At 47.7% G+C, this 25,928-nt stretch overlaps 1 long non-coding RNA gene across 2 annotated transcripts in view; it reads left to right on the top strand.

Moving 5' to 3' along the window:
* The window catches only part of LOC121836846, a 100,168-nt gene that overhangs the window by 53,605 nt on the left and 20,635 nt on the right, over positions 1 to 25,928 (top strand). For both annotated transcript variants that reach the window (XR_006078036.1, XR_006078037.1), the window contains exon 2: positions 206 to 287. This is a non-coding gene — a long non-coding RNA (uncharacterized LOC121836846). The remainder of the gene's footprint in view (positions 1 to 205; positions 288 to 25,928) is intronic.

The raw sequence follows: 25,928 nt of genomic DNA, 5'->3' as shown, positions 1-25,928 counted from the left end.
AATATTTAGGAAGTTATCAACCATCAACATTCTACTTCTTTAGGACAGAGAGCTCTTGTTTCTTGTTTGCCTGTTTTTCTTTAGTGCTGTCTCATGCTTGATCTTGTGGCTTCAGACGTAGGTGTTGGCTTGTTCCGAGATTTCTGACGTCATTGTTTTAGAGTTCTACTAGGTTTCTAACGGGATCTGCTGTTCTCCCTTGCAGGGAGGATCGTCTCCGACGATGGTAGGTCATCTGTAGCACAACTGCAAGGCAAGCACGCCTCGTTGGAAAGCATCTGACAGTAGTAAGTGACCGTCCAATCTTTGCTTTGGTTACAGGTTCTCCTCGGGATAATGATGCATTTTATTTCTCGTACGTGTAACTTTGGGTTCATGAGAGCCCAAAGCGGGTTGAAGATGGTCTAGACACCCAACTTTGTTTTGCTGATACAAATCACTGGTCAGCAGACCTATCATTGGAGGAGAAGCTCTGGGATGTCATCCATACTACCCCTGCATTCTGGTATTACATGTTGTCCCACAGAAGTCACGTTGGCATACAGTCATTGTTTCGTTAATATTGTCACGAGCGACAAATGATGTGGCGGCGAATAACTGAAGAAACTAAACGTTTAATGGGGCGAACTTGTACCCACAACTGAATAGAGAAAGTTAGCGTCGCAGGCGTCGATGCCGCCGAAACAGCAGGATTGAGCGTTGGGGCAAGGCTGACTCCAGCTCGCCACCCAGAGCCCCTTATGTGCACACGTGGGCTTCTGGAACAATCGGCATAGAAAATTCGGCATGTAGAACATTCTGACCTCAAAACATGCAATAGAGTTCTCAAATTTATGGGAACTCTATTTTTCTAATTGTCACGTGACAATTAGAAAAATAACAAAAGGTGCCTCCGCTACTAGGCATCGAACCTCGGCTCTTCGCGAGGTGTTAAACACGATAACCCTTTGGCCACGGGCGTGCTGCCTACTTGGCCAGCTGCGCACGCGACATAATGAACCTTATAACGTGGGCACCTTACTCTGGAGACAGACATATGAAGGACCGTTCTCTCCCCATACAACTTTGCCTTGGTAATAAAGATACCCACAGTCCGGACTGTGGACAGCTAGTTTGGGAACGAACTAGGCAAACACACTTTTGTCTCATTATTATGGACACCAGCTTCTGAAGAGGGCTCACAACCCCCCTTTCCCTCCTTCCAACACATACACAAATAAATAAAGATGAGTCAACTTCCTGTTAAACAAAGTCCACCCAGAGCTTTACTCTGGTCTGCAAGTTCACATTCTTGAGTAAGAGATAAAACCTGGGCACCGAGGAATCGTTATATATTTTCGGGGGGCTTTTCCGGCCAAATGGGTCATCTGCCTTTGTCTCCCTACGTGTATGGTGGTCACGGAGGACGAACATGAAGAACATTAAAAAGTCGTGTGTAGCCCTTGCGCATTAAAGTGAAGGCAGAACACGTGCCTCACCCCATAGGAGACAAGACCATGCCAGGTGTGAGGTAGAAGCAGCCAGGGACCATGGCAAGTGTAAAAACATAAGCCATTTTCTCTTCTGGAGAATGAAGGACATGGAGACATGTCCTCGAGGTAGCAGATATTTACGTTTTTTGAATAAGAAAGGGGGCAGTAAAGCATCTGTGCATTTACAAAAGGCTGAACATTTTTTTCCAAAATAAACAGTGTATATGTAGCAATGTTTGTGGCTTACGATTTGTGACTTTGACCTGGATCATGCACCAGGGAAACCATTTCTTTATTATTTAGGGTAACTAAGTGAAATTTTCAGTTTATAGTTCAACATCTGTTCTGTATAGAGCTGGTGTTAGATTTAATATAGCTTGTTTTTTTTATGTTCTGGATGCAATGCACATGCAGAAAAATATGTGTTCTTGCAGACACATGGGACATTGCAGCCCATTTAAAAGAGCCTGGTAAAATAAACTTAATTTGCTCCTCTTAAACTTTTTGAGTTCAATGAACAATTGTAACAATCTGTGGGAGACTTAGTTCATTTGAAAATAATTAAAAATCGCAAAAACAATATTGGTGAGGGGCTAACAAAAGTTTCTTAAATTTTTCATTAATATAAAACATAAATAGAATCTAACCAAACCTAGATAGTTTCATTCTACATATTCTAAAGAATATAAATGCCAAATTTGGTTGTGAGAGGACAATATTTAAAACAAACATTGTGCGAAGACTGCGTAGATGCCCTAAAATTACATAAAAAGAAAAATGTGTTAGAATGTTAACATAGATGTGTAGTGATACTCTTTCGCGGTGGGGAAAATATAATATTTTTTATTTTTTGTGAGAAATTTAAGCTACAGAAGATTGCGATGGAGAGGAGACGGCTATGCCTTCCTGTAAACGTAAGTGCACTGGCGGCCCCTGCCACACTTTAAAGAACCGCCCACAGAAAAGTGGCTTAAATCATTTGTAGTTCTAGGTTGCCAAGAGGTCATCCCACGCGTATTTGACTAATTTCGTGATCATAACTGCCACTTATTATTTTTATGCATAAAATATGAAGATTCAAAGATAACCAAATGGCTGAGGCTACATTTGTGCACAGGGAAATAGCCAAGTCGGGAGGAGATAAGGCTCCATCCTCGCAAAAAGTCATGTGACTTATAAGGACATAATTTGTTTTTATGTACATATTATGCTTTCGTATAAGTAAATATGGGATATAAAAAATAAAGAGGTTATACTTTATTGTTTTAAAGTTAATATGTCACGTGACCTGACACATTTTTAGGCAATTTATAAATTTTTCAATGTTTTCTAACACTGATAGCAAATATCATGCATCTTAAAAATAGTATTAATAGGTATCTTTATAGTTTTGTTGTCCAGGAGTCGCACGCACATGTGACTCCTGGTCGTGGTGTGGGCGTGCGGTCGTGCAGCCATGTAGTGCGGGCTTAGTTGGCTTGTTGCGAGTGCGGTTTCCGGGGCCCTTGCCCATGTGTGCATTGTTGCCGACGCCAGACCCTGAGGCTTCGTCGTGTGTACGGTTGGCTTGGTTCGAGGCGTTTTAGCATTAGCTTATGTGCATCGGAGGGGACAAGCGCGGGCTCACCGCTCTGTATGCTCTTGACTTGCGCGTACGCTCGCGCAGTCTGGATTTCTGCAGACTACCCACTCGCGCTTGTAGCTTTGCCTTTGCTCACAGATAAGCTGAAACAGGTGAAACGAAGTATGGCTACTGTTCAAGAGTTTGTGCAGCTGAGGTGCGCCCTTCGAAGGAGCTCGTCCTCTAACCTTCGCTCTTCATTGTCGCACAACGCAATACTGGTGATATTCAGAATGGTTGATCGGTGACTGAAATGGAGTGTATGATTGGACACATGCGACGCTTCATCAAGGGAAAAAGTGTCAAAGGAGTTAGATGCCGCAAGTGCGGGGAGCAGGCGCGCAAGATCCATGTGGGATCGAGGTTTCGATGTGCAGCAGCACAATTTGATGTACTGGCGAAAGGAAGTGGAAGGTCGAGCTTTCTTTGACTGCGAGAGGGGAGGTTCAGAAACCTGGCATGGAAATCAATGGAACGATTCTGATGATCGGTGTTATCAGCAAGCCAGTACCAGAATTCTGGTGTGTCAGATCAAAGTGATATTATGCATCCAACGAATTTTGAGTACGAGGCACCCTAACTAAACACTCAGTGACCCGTAGTGGTTGACCGGCAATTTGTACTAGCTTCTGGAAGCTGACGGCTGGATGGTCATGGGAGAAGAGCTGTGGACGCTTGAATACGTGTTTGGATGGAATGTCTATGAAACCATTGAGAGTACCATTTGGGCCTTCAGTAATATCCGACTACAGCCTGATGATTGCAGTGACTAGTGATGATTGCAGTGACTCCCAGTCTTGAAAACCTCTATTAGCGACGTGCCCGACCAAAAGCGTCGCTGCGGCCAGCTTTCCACAATTGGCCAAACCACGGACATAAGAGCATTGTCATACTGTCAACCTCGACGGTGTTAGTTTCAGAATGAGATGGCTCCTAGCTTCCAATGTGCTTTTTAAACACACCATCGAACTTGTCGTCGCAGCTGATGGTAAGTAGCAAAGGTAACATCTTGTGACGTCACGGCAAGGCAAATCTTAGTCGTGACGTCACGGATGAAAACCAAATGGGGGCGCCACCGAAACATCTCGGCGCTAATAGGTTTTCAAGGCTGGAAGCCATCGGCGCTGGAAACTTTGGGGAAAACAACATGCAGCTTGGAATCCGAGTTAAGTTTCAAGAAAGCGGATACTGTGAACAATTTATAACTGTCCCGACAACCAAATTTTTGTGAAATTCGGGATTTTATCAAGTTACCTCATGGACATACAATGCACATATTGAAATATGAAGCTGGCACTTTGCAATCTATAACGCCCATAAAAAGTAAGTTCTCTACAGTTACGGTGTATGGACAGTTAAGGAACTTTCGAAAGTCGCCCGCTTGTGCTTTTGCCACCACTACACAGAACTTGTAAAATACAGCTTGTCCCCTGGGAGGAGGGCTTTTGCCTTTGCCACCACTACTTGCAACTTGTAAAATACAACTTAAGGCCACGGTCCCACTGAATGTGGCAGTTTGGGTACTTTTTGGCAGGTCATTACTCATCTCCTTCTAAATACTGTTTTGTGGGATTGATGTCATTCGAAAGGCAATGCAATCCTCTTTCGTTTGATATCATGTGTGTGTTGGGTTTTACTGTTCATGCGCATTTGTAGCGTTGCGAGTATGATGGCGCGAACCCTCACTTGCTCCCCTAGTTCATGTTTTATGAACGATCCATTTAAAATAACACGGTTCCAATATAGCAGTTTTGTTAAGATGATGTCGGAGCAGAATGCAACGATACACTTTTTTGGTATTTGCAATACTTTGTTTTTTTCATCCCTCCAAATATTGCCCTAAAATTGACATTTTTTAGCACAAATATGTTTTTAATGACAAGCGCTAGGACAATGAAATTAGCTACAGATGTAGTGCTTATAATTGGTAATATGCAGAAAAAAATTTAATGTTGTGTGAAATTTGTTTGTTTAGATATTTTATATCGAACGTAGCACTTTTTTGTGCTTCGAGTCATGGTACTTCAAATGCCACTGAGGAAATAATTAAACTATGATAAAATCTTTTATAACATTTAGAGCTACAATGGTTGCCCAAGAGGTGGACGATGGCTTTTTTTCATTTTCAAAATCATAACGCTCCTGGAGCCCTTCAAACTTACCTGTTTTTGACGTATATCTTTTTTGACTTCAAACAGATTTATTGGCATCTAATAACATTTATTGTTTTGAATAGATAAACATTGCGATGTATTAAATTTTCACAATGATCTTGCTTTGGTTTTTTAATAGGTGTAGAGCTTAGCTAATTTTAAAACAATTAAAAACTGTTTGGGTGTTTTGTTGCGCTACCTGGCGGATGGCAGACAAACTGCTGATTTCTAATGTTCAAAAAATTTCCGAGGGCGGCGTTGGCGTCTGTATCATCATCAATCACCGTGTCTTTTTGCCTCCACATTTAAAAAATATATTTGAAGATTTACTATCGATAAATGAATGGTTTAAGTACTGGGTCAGGTTAATAAATCTAAGACAAATAATTACACAAGCGTAGCGTGATATAATGTGTTCATTATTCGATATGATTGAAATCAATAAGCAATAAAGACGAAGAGGAAAAGAATACACCCGAGTTCATGCCTATACTTCGTTTCAGCTTCGGTCCACACGCAGCCAAAGTTACAAGCGCGAGCTCCGGGCTTTCAGCATCCCTGCCAAGCACGCTCGCTCGTGCAGTGCAACCACTGTTCTGGACCGCATGCTCGCGCTTGTAGCATCGGCTGCGTATGGACCGAAGCTGAAACGAAGTATAGAGTCACTAAATGAGCTTAAATTATCGGCACTCCGTTCCCCAGAATTGTTTTGGCCTCCGCCATTTTGGGTCTTGTTCAGAGCAAACGCAACTGCCGATCGTCATGATCCAAAAGAATGACTTCATTAGATGCGGTGCTAGGAAGCTGATGCAATATTGCAATGCTCTGTCGCGGGTTGTTTAAACATTAGTGAGGGACGGAAAAGCGTTTCCTGTGATTTTAGATAAAGCTTCAGATAACTGGCAACCATGATTTTAAGCCACAATATGTCCAAGCCTTTACTCTGAACCGTAGCTATAGTTTACTGGCACAAGCGGGAACAATGAGGAAGAGGCAGGTGTCAAAAGGTAGTGGCTTCTGGAATCCACGGGGCTTACGTCATGGCCCCTCCAGGTATTACAAGCCTCTTAAACAAGAGCATGAATAGTGTCATTAAATAAGCTACGCTTCAGAGTAGCAAGACTTGGCCATATTGTGGCTTAAAATCATGGTTGCCAGTTATTTGAAGCTTTATCTGAAATCACAAGAAATGCTTTTCCGTCCTCCACTTAAACAGTTTTCGACAAAGGAAAGCAACATTACATGAGCTTCCTAACACCGAATCTTATGCTGAGGATGTCGCACTTTTGAATCATGACGATCGGCAGTTGCGCCTGCTCTGCACAAGCACAAAAATGGCGGCGTTCACAGCACTGTCGGGGAAGAGAGTGCCGATACTCTAAGCGCAGCTCATTCATTGGCTCTAGTTCCCGCGAAACTCCTTTTCCCTGGCTGAAACTGAAAGTAAATATGAATAAACACCATTTTTATAGCTTATTTAGTTATAACCAACTACACATAATGAGAGGAGGAAGCGGCCGGGTAGGAGAAACGCGGGTTTTATGTGCGACCGTTCTAACCGTCTCAAAAGAGAGAACGCGCGAGCTTTCGCTGGTTTAAAAAGGGCATCCAAAGAAAAGAGGCGGCACGCTGTGTTCTTAGTCATTATGCGTCTAATTGCAAATTGTTGTGTGCATGTTTATACAGCCGGAAGTTAGTCTGCCTTAGTGGGCGTCTGGTGTCTCAGCTGTAGAGGAGCAATTTAACCAGTGCGGTACAACCACAAACCTGGGGTTTTTAACGTGCACCAGGCTGTACGGATACACGACCGCACGCCGGTACGATGCTCTTCCAGATCGAAACGGGCAGGGCCGGGTGAGTTCTGCAGCGCGAGCTTTCGCTCCAAGTGCTCCGAGCTGGTGTGCGCCAGACCATGCACTCGGCCACCGAGTGCATGGTCTAACCCCCCGCCCTTGTGCGTATAATTTATATACAGGTATAATAATTTGAAGATCGACGATGGACGTCGATCGTCTCGAGATAATGTAACGTAATAACATTATAAAAATAATAAATTTGTTGAAGGACTGAACGACTCAATTTTTCAATTCTTGGATTGTAATATGGCGGTAGCCTATTGTACTTACTGTTGATGAAGAGCAATATGAGGTGAGGAGGTAATAATCAAATGACGAGGCTCTATAAGGACGACGACATTAGTGGGTGTCGAACCACAACGTACAGTGCCAGACTTGTTTCAAGTATCGTGTACTCAAAGACTTCCTTCACCCGCAACAGAGTATGGTAGAATCAATCAGGATGCTGCTTTACAACTGTACGTGGAACAGGAAAACTGCACTGTGCAGAAGGGCGGCTTATTCGTTAATATGAGGGACGGATTTCTAGCAGCATTCCCTGATTGACTAAATGGCCTCGTTGACGTAAAGTGTCACCGTTCCAAAAGATTCTTGAAGTATACTTAAACCGCAAAGGAGTATGAGGCGAAAAATAAGAAAAAGGAGCCTGGTGTGAAAGGTCCAATCACCACCATAGCTCCTACTATCAAATACAAGGGCAGTTACACAATACACAAAGAGAGTTTTTTTTATTTAGTTATATTTACACTCAAGGGCATTGATATCCAACGTATTCAGAGGGATGGCACCTTCTGGTCAACCCACAAAGAGCCTTTTCTACTCAAGTTTTACATGGAAGGCCCGACTTCCGCTGAAATTCCTCACGTAGACGAGTTGTCCGACCGAATTAACTGCCATTACTCCCAGTCTGGGAATCTCTCAATCTTCGTTCGTAGGCCATAGTATCATGAGATCGAGGGGTGTGGCTCTTCGTCCGCCGAATATTTCTTCGGCGGGTGTTTTTGCCGTGTAATATGAGACCGTCGCGTACTCCTGGAACAAGAACCTGGCGATTTTTCACTGAACTGCTTCTTCCGTAAGCATCAAAAGGGCTTTTTTTCGTTTCGCAAACCATCCCCTACGGAAAAAAAACAGCTGAAGCTGGTCCCAGCTTTAAGCTGGGTTATTGCCCCAGCATGCCCAGCTTGGCATGCTGGTCATGCTGGTTGATCTGGTCCCAGCTTCAAGCTGGGTTATTGCTCCAGCATGCCCAGTTTGGCATGCTGGTCATAGTGGTTGATCTGGTCCCAGCTTCAAGGTGGGTTATTGCCCCAGCATGCCCAGTTTGGCATGCTGGTAATGCTAGTTATACTGGTCATGCTGGTGGACTTCCCAACCAGTTTAACTTGTTTAAATTAATACACATGATAAACAAGTCAAGCTCTTCTGAAAAGCCAACTCGGCATCCAATTTATTATTTTCGTACTTGCGGCCGCCTCACATGAACTCAGATGCTACATATCCTCGGCGCTGACACAGTACTAACCGGCGCACAGACAGTGGTTCTCGGTGCAAAGCCAACAATGTAATTATAAAACCATATTGTTTCTCTTTCAACACGAAAAATACTAGACACACGCCAAAAACAGGCAATAGCTAGCTAAAGAAAAAACTACTCGGATGAGAGAAGCGAACCTGGGTACCGCCAGTGATGGGGGCGAAGCGGCAACTTGCGTGGTCGGCAGAGGCGAGGAAATCCGTGTGGCTTGGATGCTATTGGCGATACTCCTCGGCACCACCGTCATTCACGAGCACAAACACGTTCGAAGACACAAAGTGACGCCTCAGTCGGGGCGTCCGACATCTTCCCGCACCAAACGGAGTGCTGGTCGCTGTCTCCTCAAAACCCACTTCGCTTGCATCGTCGTTCAACTAGTCTCCAAACAACGCGCACACAGTCGTCCCTTCGAAAGTCTGCCTAAGATAGCCAAACGGGGCCTAAAATTCTCCGTTCCTACCACTCTCTCTCTCTCTTTTCTCACACACAAAGGTAGCTTGCAGTGCGCCTGACGCGCCCTGTCGTCTACCAAAAACGAGAGGACAAAGAACAGGACATGGCCTCGCTCTATCCTAAGCCGACCTTGGCGCCCGCGCTCCCAGCAATGCCAGTTCGGCTATCTCTAGCCGACCTTGGCGTCCGCGCTCCCAGCATGACCAGCTTGACCACTACGATTATTAGTTCGACCAGATTCACCAGCTTGTCTCCCAGCATGACCACCTTGTCTCCCAGCTTGACCACATTGGCTCCATGGAAAACCAGTTTGACCAGTTAGGACCAGACTGGCTCCCATCTACACCAGATTGAATCTAAAACCAGATTCTAGTTAGTCCATGCTGGTTTTTACTTAAACCAGACTGACCAGCTTAAATTCTACCTTGCCCAGCTTAAACCAGCTTGATTTCCAGTTAAACCAGTTTGATTACCACATTGACCAGATTGACCAGCTTAGTTACCAGCTTGGCCAGTTTGATTTTCATGCTGGTTTTTCCAATAGGGTCTGTTCTGCTTGCCCGTTAGTTTCAGGATGTATGGTGCACTAATGTGATGCCTGATGCCGGTTCTTTTTCTCTTTTTTTTTCAAAAACTTGTTTATTTTATTTGAAGCAAGATTTGGCGCGTTATCCGAGAAAAGTATTTTTTGTAGGGCAAAAGTAGGTAAAAGAGACCGTAGAACGTCAATGACGTGTTTGCACGTCGTGGCAGGCATCGTGTAAACTTCCAGCCACTTAGAGTACGCATCGACCATGACTCCGCAGATGCGGATACGTTTCGCCACCCACCGACTGAATAGTGGATCGTTTTCAGTTACTGCTCATAATGGTGTTGGACTGAAGGAAGACTTCGAGTCTTTCCAGTAAGTTTCTGAACACTATAATGTAACAACCTTAACAACATCTTCCGGACCCCGTAAAACAGAATATTTCGTGACCTTATTTTAGTCGTCATTAAAATGGTCAGGTAAGTACCGTAAATCGCGAAGCAGTTTACTTGACGTCCGCTCCAACTGGTGTCTTGGAAGATTGAGTCTACTGAGCGTGCATTCCTGCAGAAGAAATTTTCATTGATAGAATATTGACACGTCAATCAACATTTGATTCCTTCTTGGTAGGATTTATTGCGAAAGCCCGCTACAACCGCCGAACCGCATCTCCCTATATCAGAGAACAATTTATACCCAGCCTGAAATTCTCGCATACATCCGTTTGCTGGGCCACGCTACTTGAGCTAGCGAGCACAGCTGGCAGCGGCGCGAGCAAGGCCACGAGGGGAACGTGATGGTGCTCGAGCCATCCCACTGTGAACCAATGTTTCGGCCACCCCACGGGTGCGTGTCGCCATCTATTGGTTGAACTAACGCCTTGTTCAAGATGGCTGCCGTGGGACCGCAGCCTTAAATGTAAACATTTCGGCAGAACTCCACCTTGGTAGGTAACTAATAAGAAAGGGTACTTAGTAGACTCTAGTCAATACAGCTTGTCCCTTGGGAAGAGGGCTTCCCCCTACGCTCGTGGTGAGGGAAAGCGCTAGGCAAAGGGTGTTGGCTAGGCTGAGAAACCCGCAAGTGCGCTTCTCCGTACAGTACAAGTGTTGTGGGAAAGCAAGATGCCCAGATGCTTTTGTCCCTTGGGGGTGGGCTCTTCCTTAGGGAAAAGTCATCTAGGAAAGAGTGATCTTTGTTTGTTTCCCTTCCGTGAGGACTGCGTCGGTGATGATGTTCAGAGGCAGAGGCGGCGGGTCGTCAGATCGTAGAGACGACGGATTTTAAGACGGGACTCAACAGTCGATGATGAGAAGATAGAAATATATTTACAGGACAGAACAGTTGAAAGTTTCAAGGCGCTTTCCTTCAACCAAGAAGCCCCTTGGCCCCTTCTTCGGTCGCTTATATAAGTTTCCTCCACTCTCCCGCATGCTCAACGACCAATCCCAAAAGGTCTTCTCGTGGCCAATCGGGCAGAACACTGCTAAACAACAAAAACACTCCAAAAAAAAAGACTCTCACAAAAATACCCACCCACGCACACACACAGATGTCGGGCGCCCCGCGGTCTCCGTCAACGACGGGAAAGTCAGACCCCCCGGGCCGCGAACCCGACTCCCGAAGGCACCACTAAGAAACCCCTGGTCAGTGGCTCTTCACATCTGGGAAGGGAATGCCAAACAAAACACAAACACAGAACATACTAAGCGCGTCAGAAGCGCAGTCGCCCGAGCGGTCCCTGTCCGAGGTTACGAACAAGCGCGCATTCCGAAGTGCGGGGGACCTGTCCCGCTCTCGTCTCCACTGCCATTAACAAGTCGCCGACGACCCGGCGCGGGGAGAAGCACAACAGATAATTAACCCATGCGGGACCCGCTTTTTGGAATCCCCTGCGCCTGCTGGTGTGCTCGGGAAACCTCACGCATCCCCAACAAGTATAGTTTCGCTTCTTTATATTCTCCGCTCCTGCTCATGTGCTCAGTAAACCTCAGACCTCCCCAACAAGTATATTTTTTGGACCTAAATGTTGAAAACAATATATATATCTTTAAAAAAAAGACAAAAAAACACGGACCCAATGCATGCACACAAATAGCGCACCAAGGAGGTGATTCTGACTGTGCCCGCCAAGGCTTTATATATGTCTAAGGCCTCGTCACGCAAGACGGAAACGCACATGTGAACAACAACAAAAACAAAAGCGAACCACCGCAACCAACATTATAAACACACTAAGCGCTAGCCCGCACTTCCAAGAAACTCTCTTTGTCCTTGTATGTCGAGCAACAATTACACAAAACGCGAAGAAACAAAAGTTTCGGAGGCACGCACACTCGGTACATGCACCGTAAACCGGCCCTAAACGGGTTCTCGCTACAGTAAGCCACATCAACGCATACATTTAACCACCACGCGAACATACAATAGCGTGTGGAGGACTCAAAAAAAATAAACGCACGCCCACACAGCAACGGACAACAATTGGCACGACATCTAAATAGTGGACCACTCAGTTGAGTGGGAGTGAGAGGAACGCCGGACTAATCGCTCCTCTTAAGCCTCGATAGAGCGTCCGCGTTGCCGTTGTTGGGACCCTTTCCGGTGTGCAATGGTCACGTTATAACGCTGAAGTGCCAGCGCCCATCGAGTTAACCTAGCGCTGTGAGGCGTGGTCAGCATCAAATACTTTAGCGGATTGCGGTCCGTCACAATCTTGATCACGGCCCCAAAGTGCCAGGTGTCCCAACGACCGAGCCCCCACACCACCGCGTACGCCTCCCTCTCTATGGTTGACCAGCGCCGCTGGGTGGGTGTCAACTTCTTCGACAAGAACGCGATGGGGTGTTCGGTGCCCGCGTCATCGCACTGCGACAGGCATGCCCCCACAGCGTGGTCTGAGGCATCGGTTGCTACGACAAACTCGAGCCCCAAATCCGGAGTGTACAGCGCTGGCGCCCGGGCAAGGCTGTGCTTCCTAACATCGAATGCTGCTTGCTCATCCGGTCCCTACGGAATGTTGTTTTGGACCCGTTTGCTGGTGAGCTGAGTAAGTGGGAAGACAACGTCGGAAAATCTCGGGACGTAGTCTCTGTAATAGTTGCACAGATCCAGCACGCTGCGCAACCCCTTCTTCGTCGTTAATCGTTCGAGTTTGGAGATTGCCTTGACCCGATCAGGGTCCGGAGAGAGCTAGCCAGAGCCAACGACATGCCCCAAGTATCGGACACTCGCTTGGGCGAATTTGCACTTCCCCCAATTGGCCGTGAAGCCCACCTCGGCCAGTGTGTGGAGGACGGCGGTCAGCTGGTCGACGTGGTCGCTCCAGGACGCAGAGTAGACGGCGACGTCGTCAATGTACGCACACGCGTACTGATGGTGGGGTGCCATTACTCGGTTCATCATGCGCTGAAAGGTGGAACCCGGGTTGCTTAACCCATACGGCATCACCCGCCACGCATAGTGACCGCCGAGGGTCACAAAGGTGGTGTACTTCTCCGACGCGGCGTCCATCCGGATTTGCCGGTACCCCCTTAAAGGGGTCATGAAACGCTTTTCCAACTTTTTCTTGTTTAGCTTTCCTCCTCAACTCATAAATCGCGCATTCCACCAAACAGTTCAAGAAGACGAAAAGAAGGGAGGCCCCTCTCGCTCGGAATCTGGTTTGTGTAGCCGGACAGAGCCATTGTCCCCCTAGAAGATTAGCCCGTCGTTCAAAATTCAGACAAAAGTTGCTTTCCCCTACCCGTTCATCCCGAAGCTGACAGTGCTGTTGAAGCTACGTGCTCGTTGGGCCAGCCACACTTGCCACGTGAGCGTGGCAAATGTGGCTGCAGAGGATGAGGTCAGGTGATGGAAGGGAGGCGGCTGATTGGTCCGGCAAGCGCGTAGCTTCCAGCACAATGTCAGCTTAGGGATGAAGGGAATAAGTGAGGTCCGGTTGCGTGTGACGTCAGTTTGGACCCGATGACGCGCTTTTGGGACCGCGTATGTATCACAGTGAAAAGGCAGAGAGGTTGCGAAGGGGAGGAGGTACGAAATAGTCCGCTCTGTTTTCAAATTTTCGCACTGAGAGTCGTGCTTTTGACTTTCTACCTTTTTTCTTTTGGTCCACTGAACGATGTGCTATTAGAAAAATCCCAATCTAAAATGATTTATCCCAACCCAAAAATCGTTTCATGGGCCCTTTAACATGTCTAGAGTCGTGATGAAGTTCGCCTGAGCTACTTAGAGCAGCGTCTTGGACGCATCCGTCATGGGAAAAGCGTTCGGAACGGTCACGGCGTTCAGCTGCCTGTTGTCAATACATAGGCGCATTCCGCCGTCTTTCTTCCCTATGCACGTAACAGGATGAGAGAAGCTGGACTCAACGGGGTAGATTAACCCCTTCTCCAACAACTCGTTGATCTGGCGGTCCACTTCCCCGCGGTAGGCCGTTGGCACCTTGTAAGGATAGCTCTGCCGGAGCTGCCCACCCTGCACTAGCTCGATTTTGTGCATCCCGGTCTCACAGCGCCCTATCTCGGAACTGAACACGCCCGGGAAAGCGCGGAGCAGGTGTTCCAACTGTTGACGCTAGCTGCCCTGCAAGTGCTCGCAGGCCCCGGCCAGATCTAAAGGTTGAGACGCTGGACGCGATTCCAACGGGACGTCAGGAATGTCTCCGAACTCTTCGTCTCCCTCAAAAATCACGCCCACAGTGCACACTTCGTTCGTGGTACGGTTGCAATTTGTTGGCGTGTAAAACCCTCTGCGAGCCGTCCTCGAACCGGACCAGGTAGCTGCATGGCTTCCTCTGCTCAACAACGACCGCCGGGCTCCTCTACCTCCTCAGGAGAGCATTGGTGGAGTTGCGCTCGAGAACGAGCACAACGTCGCTGCCCTGGAAGGCCTTCGGTCTCACGTTCCGATTGTAGTAGCCGGCGTATGAAGATTGGGCCGCGCCGGAGTGCTCACAGGCAGCGTCCGCCGCGGCGGCGAGCCGCTGCCTCAGTGCGACGAGATAGTCTTCTGCCGACGACGTCAGCCCGCAGGGGGCCGTCCACTCCCCCATCCAGGTTTTGGAAAAAATCGCCAGCGGCCCAACAGGTTCCCTGCCATACATTAGCTCAAACGGGGTCACTCCCGTTGTCTCGTTCGGCACCTCTCGATAGGCCCATAGGAGAAAAGGGACGTGTTTGTCCCATTCCCGCCCGCGCTCGTGAACGACGTGGTGAAGCATTTTTTTAAAGGTGCCGTTCCACCTTTCGACTAACCCGTTGCTTTGCGGGTGGTCAGGAGTCGAAAAGCACGGTGTTGCGCCCATCTTCTCTAGGAGCAGTGTTGAAATTTGCGTGTTGAAATTGCTGCCTTGGTCTGAGCATATGGTTTCGGGCACGCCTATGCGCGAGAATACCTCTACCAAGGCGTCGGAAGCGGACTTAGCGGTGAGATACTTGAGGCAGACCACCTCTGGCCATCGTGTGCGAGCATCAACGATGCACAGCGCATATCGGTGTCTGCGAGTGGACTGCAGCTCTAGCGGACCGATGCAGTCCACGAACACCGTCTGGAACGGCACCTCGGGACGCGCGAGGGGAGCGATGGGAACTCTGTCAGTGGCCGTAATGGGCGATCTTAACTGACAGGCCTCGCATGACTGACAGTACTTTTTGATGTCGCCCGCCTTGCCTGGCCAGTAGAAGGACATCTTCACGCAGGCCTTCGTTTTCCGTTCTCCCAAATGCCCTGCCCACATGGAGTCATGCCCCATCTCCAGGACCTTTGGCCTCTTCTCGAGCGGCAGAACTAACTGCTTCACCAGCTTCCCGTTGACCTCCTCCCTGTGGAACAGGAGCTCGTTTTCCACAAACATTCCATGGGTGGAACTTCCGGCCTGCTCCCAGGAACTCTTTAGAGTCTTGTCGCTTATTTCACTATTTCGAAAGCGCGGCGACGACAACGGCAGTCCGAAAGCCAGTCCATCGACATTTTCAACACCGACTACTGCGCCGACGACCGCAGCGACATCGCTCGAGAGAGAAGTGTCGTCGTCTTCGTTATGTAGCGCGTCTGCGGTTCGCCGGCCCCTGTGTCCGGCCTCAGTCGTCCCGCGGTTTGCTCTTAGGCTGTCGCAGTCGTCGGGCGTCAGTAGCATGTCGACTCCGGCCACCAGCCGGTCGGTGACAGCGCAGAGAAGCGGCACTTCGCGAGGGGCGTACTCCACGTAGTGTGCAGGGAGAGCCATTGGAGCGAGCTTCAATACAGCGCTTATGCTGTGTCTGAACACACCCATGAGCACCACCTTCCCTGATGACCCATCTGTCTCTGGCACGACCCCTTCCTGGACTACGCTAATTTCGGTGCCAGAATCGATGACAGCATTAATGGTCTTTGTACCACAGCAGATATCAACCCTTCTCAACCCAGCGCGTCCCTCAATCTGCTCAAAAGGGGGCGCGGTTGCGCCTAGCTGCGTTATAGTTTCTTCTGGCTGTTGCAGGTCGGTCCCGACCGTACCCACCACGGGGTTACCACCTCGGTCTCCCTCCTGCACGCGTTTTTCGGGGACAATCACGGGAAAAAGGACCCAATGCCTGGCAGTTGAACACCTCACCCTGGAGGGGTTTGATTTTGGGCTACCCCCTGTCCCCTCGGATTTTGGCTTGGCGGGAGTCGACGTTTTATTTTCCAGTGAGCGATCCTTGGGAACCAATGAGTGCCCCCCTTTCCTCTGGCATCGCCGGCCCTCGTCAAAGCAGTCGGCCAGCGCAGCCACCTCTAATGACCTCGGCCATTTTTCGTCCTCGTTCAAACTCGTGTACTCTTGCATGTCGATCGGCATGAAGCCCCTGACGCGGTCGGACACTATTAGTGCTAGCAAGTCCTCACGGGAATCAACACCTCGGCTCCGAGCGTAATACTCGACGCAGCCCTCGACGCATGTCACGAACTGAGTCCAGAATTCCCTCTCCGCTCTGGTGGCGTTCAGAAAGAGTCTCCTGTACTCAGCCGGCAACATCTTCAGCTCAAGTAAGACGTGCCCCTTAACCGCGCCATGTTCACTTGCCTCACCCACAGGGAGCCTATTCACTAGCGCCCGCATGCGCTCCGTAAAATAGGGTTGGATGAGAGATTCCCTCAGACGCTCGGGCACCTCATACGTCTGAAACACGTTTTCGACACCGTCGAACCAGCTAGGCACCAATAGTTCCGACGAAGGTATTTGCGTCAGAACACCCTTCATAAGCCTCGGAAAACTCAGCACCTCCTCTCGAAGGCTTAACTCCGCGCCGCTTGCGCTACTCCGGGGTCTGTTCTCTACGCGTAGCCGCTCTAGCTCCAGCTCGAGTCGCACTAACTTCTCCTTCACTCGGATGAGTTCCATTTCTTGCTCGACACCCCTTTGATCGATGACGGCCGACGAACGACCCGAGCTGTCTCCTTGGTCCCCGTTTCCTTGTATCCCCAAGCTAGTGGCCACTCCACCCTGAGATGACGCTTCACCTCGCTCGTCTACATTCCCATCGCCAGTCCCATCCCGACCCAACGTGAGGACCGGCATTTGCCGACCCACTCCTTCCTTATGCATGGCGGGCACAAGTCAAAAGAATCACCTCACCTTGGAGAGACCGATAACTCCCGCTGAGGAACACACGCAGCCAGTCTGGACAGTCAGGCACGATGGTGTCTGAGCCGTGGACCCACTCCTCGTTGGATAGCAGCCGTTCCGGCGTCGCCGCGTTGAATCTCGGTGGTCCTGGCTTCTCCGTGGAAGACGCCGCCGAGTTCTAGGAACTTGCTGCTCTTCCCCACCCGTGTTGTCGCTGTCCGCCAAATCCATGGAGCTGCACCCACCGCAACAATCTTCCGACGCAATCCTGTCGACTGCGCCAGTGATGTTTGTTTATTTCTCTTCCGTGAGGACTACGTCGGCGATGATGTTCAGAGGCAGAGGCGTTGGGTTGTCAGATCGTAGAGATGACGGATTTCAAGACGGGACTCAACAGTCGATGATGAGAAGAATGAAATATATTTACAAGACAGAACAGTTGAAAGTTTCAAGGCACTTTCCTTCAACCAAGAAGCCCCTTGGCCCCTTCTTCGGTCGCTTATATAAGTTTCCTAATCTCTCCCGCATGCTCAACGACCAATCCCAAAAGGTCTTCTCGTGGCCAATCGGGCAGAACACTGCTAAACAACAAAAACACTCCAAAAAAAAAGACTCTCACAAAAATACCCACCCACGCACACACACAGATGTCGGGCGCCCCGCGGTCTCCGTCAACGACGGGAAAGTCAGACCCCCCGGGCCGCGAACCCGACTCCCGAAGGCACCACCAAGAAACCCTTGGTCAGTGGCTCTTCACATCTGGGAAGGGGATGCCAAACAAAACACAAACACAAAACACATTCAGCGCGTCGGAAGTACAGCCTTCCGAGCGGTCCCTGTCCGAGGTTACAAACGGGCGCACATTCCGAAGTGCGGGGAACCCGTGCCGCTCTCGTCTCCACTGCCATTAACAGGTCGCCGACGGCCCGGCGCGGGGAGAAACACAACAGATAACGAACCCACGCGGGACCCGCCTTTTGGAATCCCCTGCGCCTGCTGGTGTGCTCGGGAAACCTCACGCATCCCCAATAAGTATAATTTCGCTTCTTTATATTCTCTGCTCCTGCTCATGTGCTCAGTAAACCTCACAGAAAGCAGCACAGCAAGACGCCTCATGAGCTTCTCCCTACAGTGACGTATACGTACACTGCTGGAAAGCGACATGAACACGGAGTACCAGAAAGAACAAGTTAATGTCCACTCTGTCGCCTATGCAGTGCTAAAATATCTACCCCAAAAAGCTTGCCCTCATGCTCGGTTTAACTGATCCATTTGCTATTCACTGCAGGAAAACTACATGCTCACTCCATTTCTTATCGCAACAGCACAGAGGTCTAGCACACAAAGAGAAGAGACACGCCAGAGGAAGAAACTGTGCCAACTATCCAAAGGAACAGATTCTTTGCTGTCAATGTTACCCTGCAGACTATACACAGGGTGCATACTATATAAAGTCAAATCTCGATAGAACAAATTTCATTGGACTCACGAAAATCGTTTGTTATTCTGAAATTATTGTTATAGTGAATAACTCATAAATTGTAATTATATCTGAGCAAAAATGAGCTACCTTTGCAATAGGAATATCCGGACGCTCGGTTTTATCCGACACACAAAACAAAAAAATGCTCCACGTAGTTGAACACTACACATTTATTGAAAGAAATCAGAAAACTTCTGATAGGTCTAGCACAACGCTACAGGAAGAACGATTTGATGTCGTCCACCTTGTTGACGGCCTCGGTCATACTGGCATCGCTCACGGGATTGAACACGGCACAGTTACTAGAAAAAATCCGAGATCATCTTCTGGTAGGTGTAGCACAAACGCTGGAGGGCGAATGATTCTATGTCGTCCACCTTCCTGTGGACAGCCTCAGTCGCACTGTACACCTTCCAAGAAACATGCGCAACTTGCTGATGGCATTAAGGACATCGGAGTTGGAGACCAATTCTTCCTGCTGATCCGTGACTGTGACCGAACTCTTGACAGACGGGAGTGAACGAGCAGGACGCCTTGCGTCCGGAACAGTCCGTGTGAAGGAGAGGTCTGACAGGAATGTGAAGTTAGGTGGGTAGGGTTAGAATTTGTTTCCCGGCTCAATCTTTGATGATGATGATGGTTGGGCGTTGCGGGAGCCGCCAAGCGGCCAAAATGTGGGTCTTTCTGTAATTTAAAATTATTTTTGCCATCCATCGTTGCTTTCAACTGTTTTTTTTGCGATATAAATTCGTAATAGTGAGGTGTTGTTAGCATATAAGAGCATTTAAATTACGTGCATTATTCTGAAATATTCGGTATTTTGAAATTCGTAGTACTGAAATATTTTTGCATTGAAACCAATTGGCATTTGGAAGGGGATTTTTGAAATGTTTGTAAATCTGAAAAATGTGTTATAGTCATTATAACACACGTTATTGCAAGGCGTCATGCCTTGCAATAACGAGATCTGACTGTAACAAAAGTATTTTCTTATATCGTGATGTTTGTCTGCCATCTTTCGAATTGTAGACCATCATTGCGCTATTTAAATATTAAGGGGGAACACTACCCAAAAAGCTAACTTTTTAACCGCTCGATTGATCTTAATGAAACTTGCTGGGGGCAATCATATTGCTCCCAGGACCAACTGTGCCAACTGTTAAAACTCTATGTTCATTTTGTTAGAAGCTATACAACTTCAAAGATGAAAGTGATTGTGTCTACTTAGGAAAACTATCGTTTTGTAATAAATGAGAATTCCGCACTTGTTATGTCTTCGATGGAATTAGGAATGCCTATAGCAAGGGGCTATGGAGCCATTTTACCACTTTTCAGCTATTTTTGCAACAAGAACATTGTACGAACATGAGCGACACTTTCATCGCTTTCACTGGTCATTGGAAATTACAATTTTTCAGTGTCAACAAAGGTAAATATAGAAAAATTAAGCTCGTAGCCCCCTTCCTCATAAAATTTCACATAAGAAGAACTCTATTAAAGGCATATTTGCCACTTGATATCAAAACGATAGTCTTCCTAAGATCAATATTTGTCAGAAAAACAAAATATGAGAAAACTCGATTCAAAGTTTTGAAAGTACCCCAGTTTATTTCTAGGGCCTAAAAATTTCAAAAGAAGCCCCCAGCAGCATATGTTGGACCTTCCTGGTCCACACGGCGCTGTTCAGCAGAAAGAGCATCAAGCTTCCGCTTCTTCTTGGCCACTTTTGAGGACTGAAGTGCTTGTGCTCGTGCGCGGGACAGGCACGAGTTCCTCGCTTGCTCCATGTGCTTGGTAGTGTACGAGCCACAAGCAATATTCAGCTTCTGAAGCACTCTTCCCACGCCCTGTGGACCATGATTAAAGTTCAGAACAGCAAGGGCTGCCGCTGTCTCCACAGTCTTCAAAGATGCGAACTCAGTTTTGGCGCACCTCTTCCACACCAGCGCGTTAAAAAACTCATTGGTGTTTTGTGTCTTCATTCTTGAGCACCGTGCGAGCAAGTCCGCATTTGCCAGCCTGTTGTAGACAGGCACAAGCTCAGCGGCAATAGCCTTGGAGAAGGCTGGGCGGTGTGCCTGCGGTTTTGTTGCTTTCCCCGCATCTAACAGGGCCTGTTGCCTGTTGTAGTGGCACCAGGAGTCCTCACCACGAGGGCAGGCGTTGTGCCGAGGCTCTGCATCCGTCGAGTACGAGTGGAGAAGGCTTGCAAAGATTCCCTTTTGCATCTTTTTAACGTCGGGAGCGTTGTCTTTGAGCGCAGCAGCATAATAAGCTGTTAACTTTTTGGTTACAACTTTTGTAACCTTGCCTTTGCCTCCCAGGCCTTTCTTCATTTTTTTTAGGTTTTCAATTCCAGAAAACATTCGCTTTGCCACATGATTTATGCAGTCTTCTTTTACTATCTCCTTGTCATACAGCTGGAGCTTGGAGACGTGCATGAATGACTTGCTGTCACCATCACAAAGTACCGTAGTGTACTGCAGGTTATAGAGCTCTTTTGATCTGCTGAAAATAGCAGCAGCAGCAGCAACTTCCATAGCGTTCGACGAGCCATTAAAATTCTTTTGGCAGACGTCCTTGTGTCCCTCCAACCACTGCACATGCTCTGTTTCACCTTCTTTCGGGCCTAAGTTGCAGCCAAGGCAATAATTGCTGTGCACTGAAAAGTCGAGCACGAGGCCCGATTCCAGATCAATCGCGGCTCCAAGTCCGAAATGAGATGTGTGGCCTCGTTTGTGCCAGGTGCCGTCGTAACTCACTGACGTGTCTGCCAGGTCACTGCTGTTTCGGACTCCGTTTTTGTTCCTTATCGTCTCGGCGGCCTCTTTCATGGACTCGCGCGCAGCATCCATAGCGGCGACATGCAGCTTGTCCGCGATACACTGATATGTCTTCAGATGCATCGGTGCCGGGGAATCCATGGCCCTGAAAAAGTTCGTTAACTTTGTGAAATTGATGCCGCAGTTCCTGCTTGCAACGGCGAGACGAACAGGCAACTCCGGCTGCCGGGTTGACGCGACGACCGGCGAATGCCCGGCTTTGACGATATCGCCGCACACACTGCATGAGACCGCAAAGTGAAGACTGGCGCCGGTACCAGTTTCCCTGAGCGCAAGCGACTGTCCTTTGCACGTAGGGCACGAAAGAGCGGCTATCAAAGTATGTAGGGCTGTCATTTTGATGAAGCGGTATCCGCTCGGCGTCGTCTGCCGTTCCTCGCCGGCGTCGTTCGACACACTTGCGCATGGGTCGTCTTTGCTCAAAAGCGCTGCCTTCCGTTCGAAGGCAGTAAGAGTATCATCATCCATCGGAAGGGGTTGGGTGTCTGCCGTTGACGCCGCGTCGCACAGAAGTGAGACATCCGTTTTCGCTGGTCCGGCAGGCGAACATGGAGATGAAGGCGTCAGCCCGATTGGCCGCCCGTTGCTGTGCCGGCCTCTCGGCTTAGAAAAGCGACGCCGCGTTCCGAATGACTGCAAAGTCTTCCTTTTCGTTGATGGCATTTTCTAGGTAAAAAAATACACATCCGAAATGGCAGGGATATTAGAAGCGGCCGGGCAATCGGAAAGTCACAACACCGGACAAGATGGCGACGCGGAATGCGGCGAGAAAGACATGTGTGGGCTTTTCCGCCAACCACAGTTCGAGTTTCGTTTTTCCAGCCAATGAGGCATCTCCATTTCTCAAATATCATGTTTTCTTCTTTTGTTGCTGCACGTGCTTTGGCGCACCCTCGACAGAAGAGAGTATGAGCATTTGAAAGAGCAAAGAATGACGTTTCCAACGAGGGTATGTGCACGGCGCTAGGCCTATTCCACGCCTAGCGCGCGCGCTTTGAAAATGGCGTTTGCGGGCCGTTTTTTCGCTTCCGAAGCGGAGTGCGTCCACCACCGACGCTCAGTAAAACATGTTTTTCTCGCGTTCTAGGGCACAGATCATTATAATATTTTATAAATAGATTGTTTATTAACCAAGGAATCAAAAACAAACAAAATCTGAAAACCCGTTTTTTGGATAAAAATCGCCGTTTTTGCCCCGTGTCTCCCCTTAAACAAACCAATTTTTTTAGAAACCCTCACAAGTGTGCTTCTTCCCACTAACATGTGCACTGCAGGAAGGTGACCTGTGACAAAAAAGTTGGTGTGCTGTTCCCCTGTTGGGCAAAATATCTACCGGAAACCAGTTCGCCTGTACCCTCTCTTTTACTTCTGTATCCTGTGTATCTATGATGTTTGGAAAAAGCACACTGTTATACACACCATTATTACTGAATGGAACATAAGTAATTTTTGAAGAAAGACCTGGCATCGTGGACAGTGAAGTGTTGTCCTTGGCAGATACAACTGCCTGAACTCAATTTCTCTTTTCACTTCTAGAACTCCTCTATTCAAAGCTGCATTCACTCGGCAAAGCGACACAAGTTTTGTAGGGAGGAGCGCAAATGTGCCTCTTCCTACTATAATGTGTACCGCAGGAAGGTGGCCTTAACAAAAAGAACAAGCCCATAAGCTTTTTTTTTTCTAAAGGCCAAATGCATGCGAAGCAAAACAGATAAATGGAAATGTCTGCTTATGAACATACCATAGATTTGAGCCATGTACCGCAGCCATCTTTGCAATGGTTTTTCTTGCATGCTATGAGGTTCCAGTCTAATAGCATGTGGAATCTATGTTCCAATGGATAGATTCCAAATTTCATAAAAAATTTACTTCATTTCAGCTTCTGGCTTTTAGAAAAAAATAACTTGTGTCTACATTCTGCAAGAACTCTACAAGCTCATTTCGTCCTTGAAACATGTTTGCCCATCAGGCCAAACAATAAGAAAACTTACCATAGTTTCACTGCCATGCAGGTCTACGCATAGTTTTTCTCTCAACAAGTAGTCTAGCTTCCGAAAGATTGTGAGAAAAGGGAAAACATGCGTTAATCCCAGTAATAACAAACATGCTCAGAGCATTCAATCGAAAAAACTGGGTAAAAGATTCCAGAAACAGTTTATTATATGACAAATAAAACAGTGATACAGAAACAAGTATATCCTTTTAAAAGGGGCACTGACACCCCAAGGTCATATTTTTTTTTGGTCTCAAATGATAGAGGTCGTTGTCATAGACATGCAAAAAAATACCGCAACGTGAAACACATTTTTTCACACGCGTGCGCACCATTCTATTTTTGCTGCTCTTCTCTTGCTCTCCTCACCTTCTCACTTTTTTTGATTTGTGACGTCAAATATTCGCGACTCCAGCGACCTATAGGGGGCGCCACCACCAAACAAACATGGCGGCTGAGTCCAGGTCGCGGCGGTCGCGGCGGCTCGGCCGGGCCGCCTGAACAGGTGGCGCGTTCAATTTAACAGGTTTTCTTTTGTTTAATGCCCAATTTTATAGGTATTTGAACTGAGACGGTTAAGTGTAGCCGGTGCAGATAAACTTGCAAAGCATAGTTTTGTTTTGCCGGTGTTTTTTTGTTCTTTTCGTGTCAAACTTTCGTTTCGGAGATTTCGTTCAAAACCGAAACTATGGGCTCCGGAGAGACGGTAACATACTAATCAGTTTTGATCGTCTAAGGAAAGCGGCGATGACTATAGAATTGTTCCACAGAGAGTAACTTTTCAGCTAACTCGCATGCCTCGACCATGCGACTTATCTGTCCGCGAAATCGAGCTTTTGTGCGTATCCGCGTTTACGAAACAGCTCCAGTCGTCTGCTCGGCCAACAACACAGGCTGCAGGAAAATTTCGAAAATTAAGCAACCGCTTCTTGAGCCAAGGACCCTGTTAACCCGCCGGCGCCCCACTAAGCAGCTGATACTGGTATTTCAATTCAGGTTTTAGTAGCAATCGAGAAGTCATTTTGACGAGCAGGTTATGTATTATATTACGTACTATGGGGGGGGTCCCACTAAAGCGATATTAGTATATCCATCGGGTTGAAATATGAGCTCAGTTGACTAGCTATTAGGTGAGCTGCTGAATAAAAGTATATTTGACAGACGGAGACATACTACTTAAACTTAGCCAAATGGTTCTATAGCCGGCAGCACGGAGACAAACTGAAGAGGGTCTTCATTGAAGATTCACGCAGAACCTCTCTGCATTGAACTTTGCTTCGAATCCTGAACGGAGAAAATTAGTACTTTTTTGTGGCCGGTCAACCTGACCAATGTAGACGTATATTGCTGCTGGCCTCGACGTCCTCGTAATATAAATATTGGAGGCGTGATAGGTCAAAATGCCGTGACAGCATCTAACATTGCGAGACTTGTCTTCCACCTTTTAAAAACAGATAATTTCCCTCATTCATCATTTGCACCGAGCAGGTTTTCCTGAATCAAGTAATTGCGAAATCAGCCCAACTCCTTCAGTGTGGTCCAGAGGCTTTTTCGGCGAAGAGCAGCCAAGATGAATAGCCAACGCACCGACCGGCGTGGGTGGCTCAAACTTGAAGCTAACCGAACACAACCAAACTCAAGAAAAGCAGCTATCGAACCTTCCCATTCACTTGACTGCAACATTGATGTTCCCTCCAGTATCAGTTACCAAGCAGTCGCAACTTTGAATGTGATTCGAGACAGACAAGAAATCAAAAAGTTTTTCCGTGATTCCTCCCCATCCAAGAAATCGAAAGCACGTGACCGTGTGCTGTGGAGTAAACGGGCTTTCAAACACGTAATAGAAGGAAACAATCTACTGAGGCTTCACCACACTAATGATCACTCAGGCAAACTTAAGAAATATTCGGACCTTCGTCAAATTACATCGCCACCGCGCCGACAACAGGTCTCCGCGAAAGCCACCAGAGACGCGGAGGGGCGCAGAGCGACCTGGACCGGCTGGTTCCCGGTTTTCCCGCTTGGCGGCGTCCGTTTTGCTGGAGTCGCGAATAATGCAATTTAGAAGCTATATAAGCGAGATTTCTATAACATTTAATGACAGCATTTGTAAAACACATTTTTTAACGCAATTGTGAATGCACTACGGCTTGGCCCTTCTTTTTGAAATACCGAAAATCTACGTCCAAAGTGATGTCGCCTCCTGGCTTTTTATCCTCCCTCGGAAAACGGGACGGTACTCGACAGATGTAGCAGAGGATGATTGGTGAGTTGCGGAATTGGACAATGTTGTCTTTTTTTAGATGCCTGACGACCTCTCGGACTTCGAAAAGAAAATCTTCGGACGGTCAAAAAATGGCTGGGTTTGGTATCTATGTATCGTAGCTTCGGTTGTGA

Source organism: Ixodes scapularis, unplaced genomic scaffold (assembly GCF_016920785.2).
Source record: "Ixodes scapularis isolate PalLabHiFi unplaced genomic scaffold, ASM1692078v2 PGA_scaffold2__306_contigs__length_199485367, whole genome shotgun sequence".
Taxonomy (NCBI): domain Eukaryota; kingdom Metazoa; phylum Arthropoda; class Arachnida; order Ixodida; family Ixodidae; genus Ixodes; species Ixodes scapularis.
Note: the sequence above shows the minus strand (reverse complement) of the source record. Positions and strands in the feature narration are given on the sequence as shown.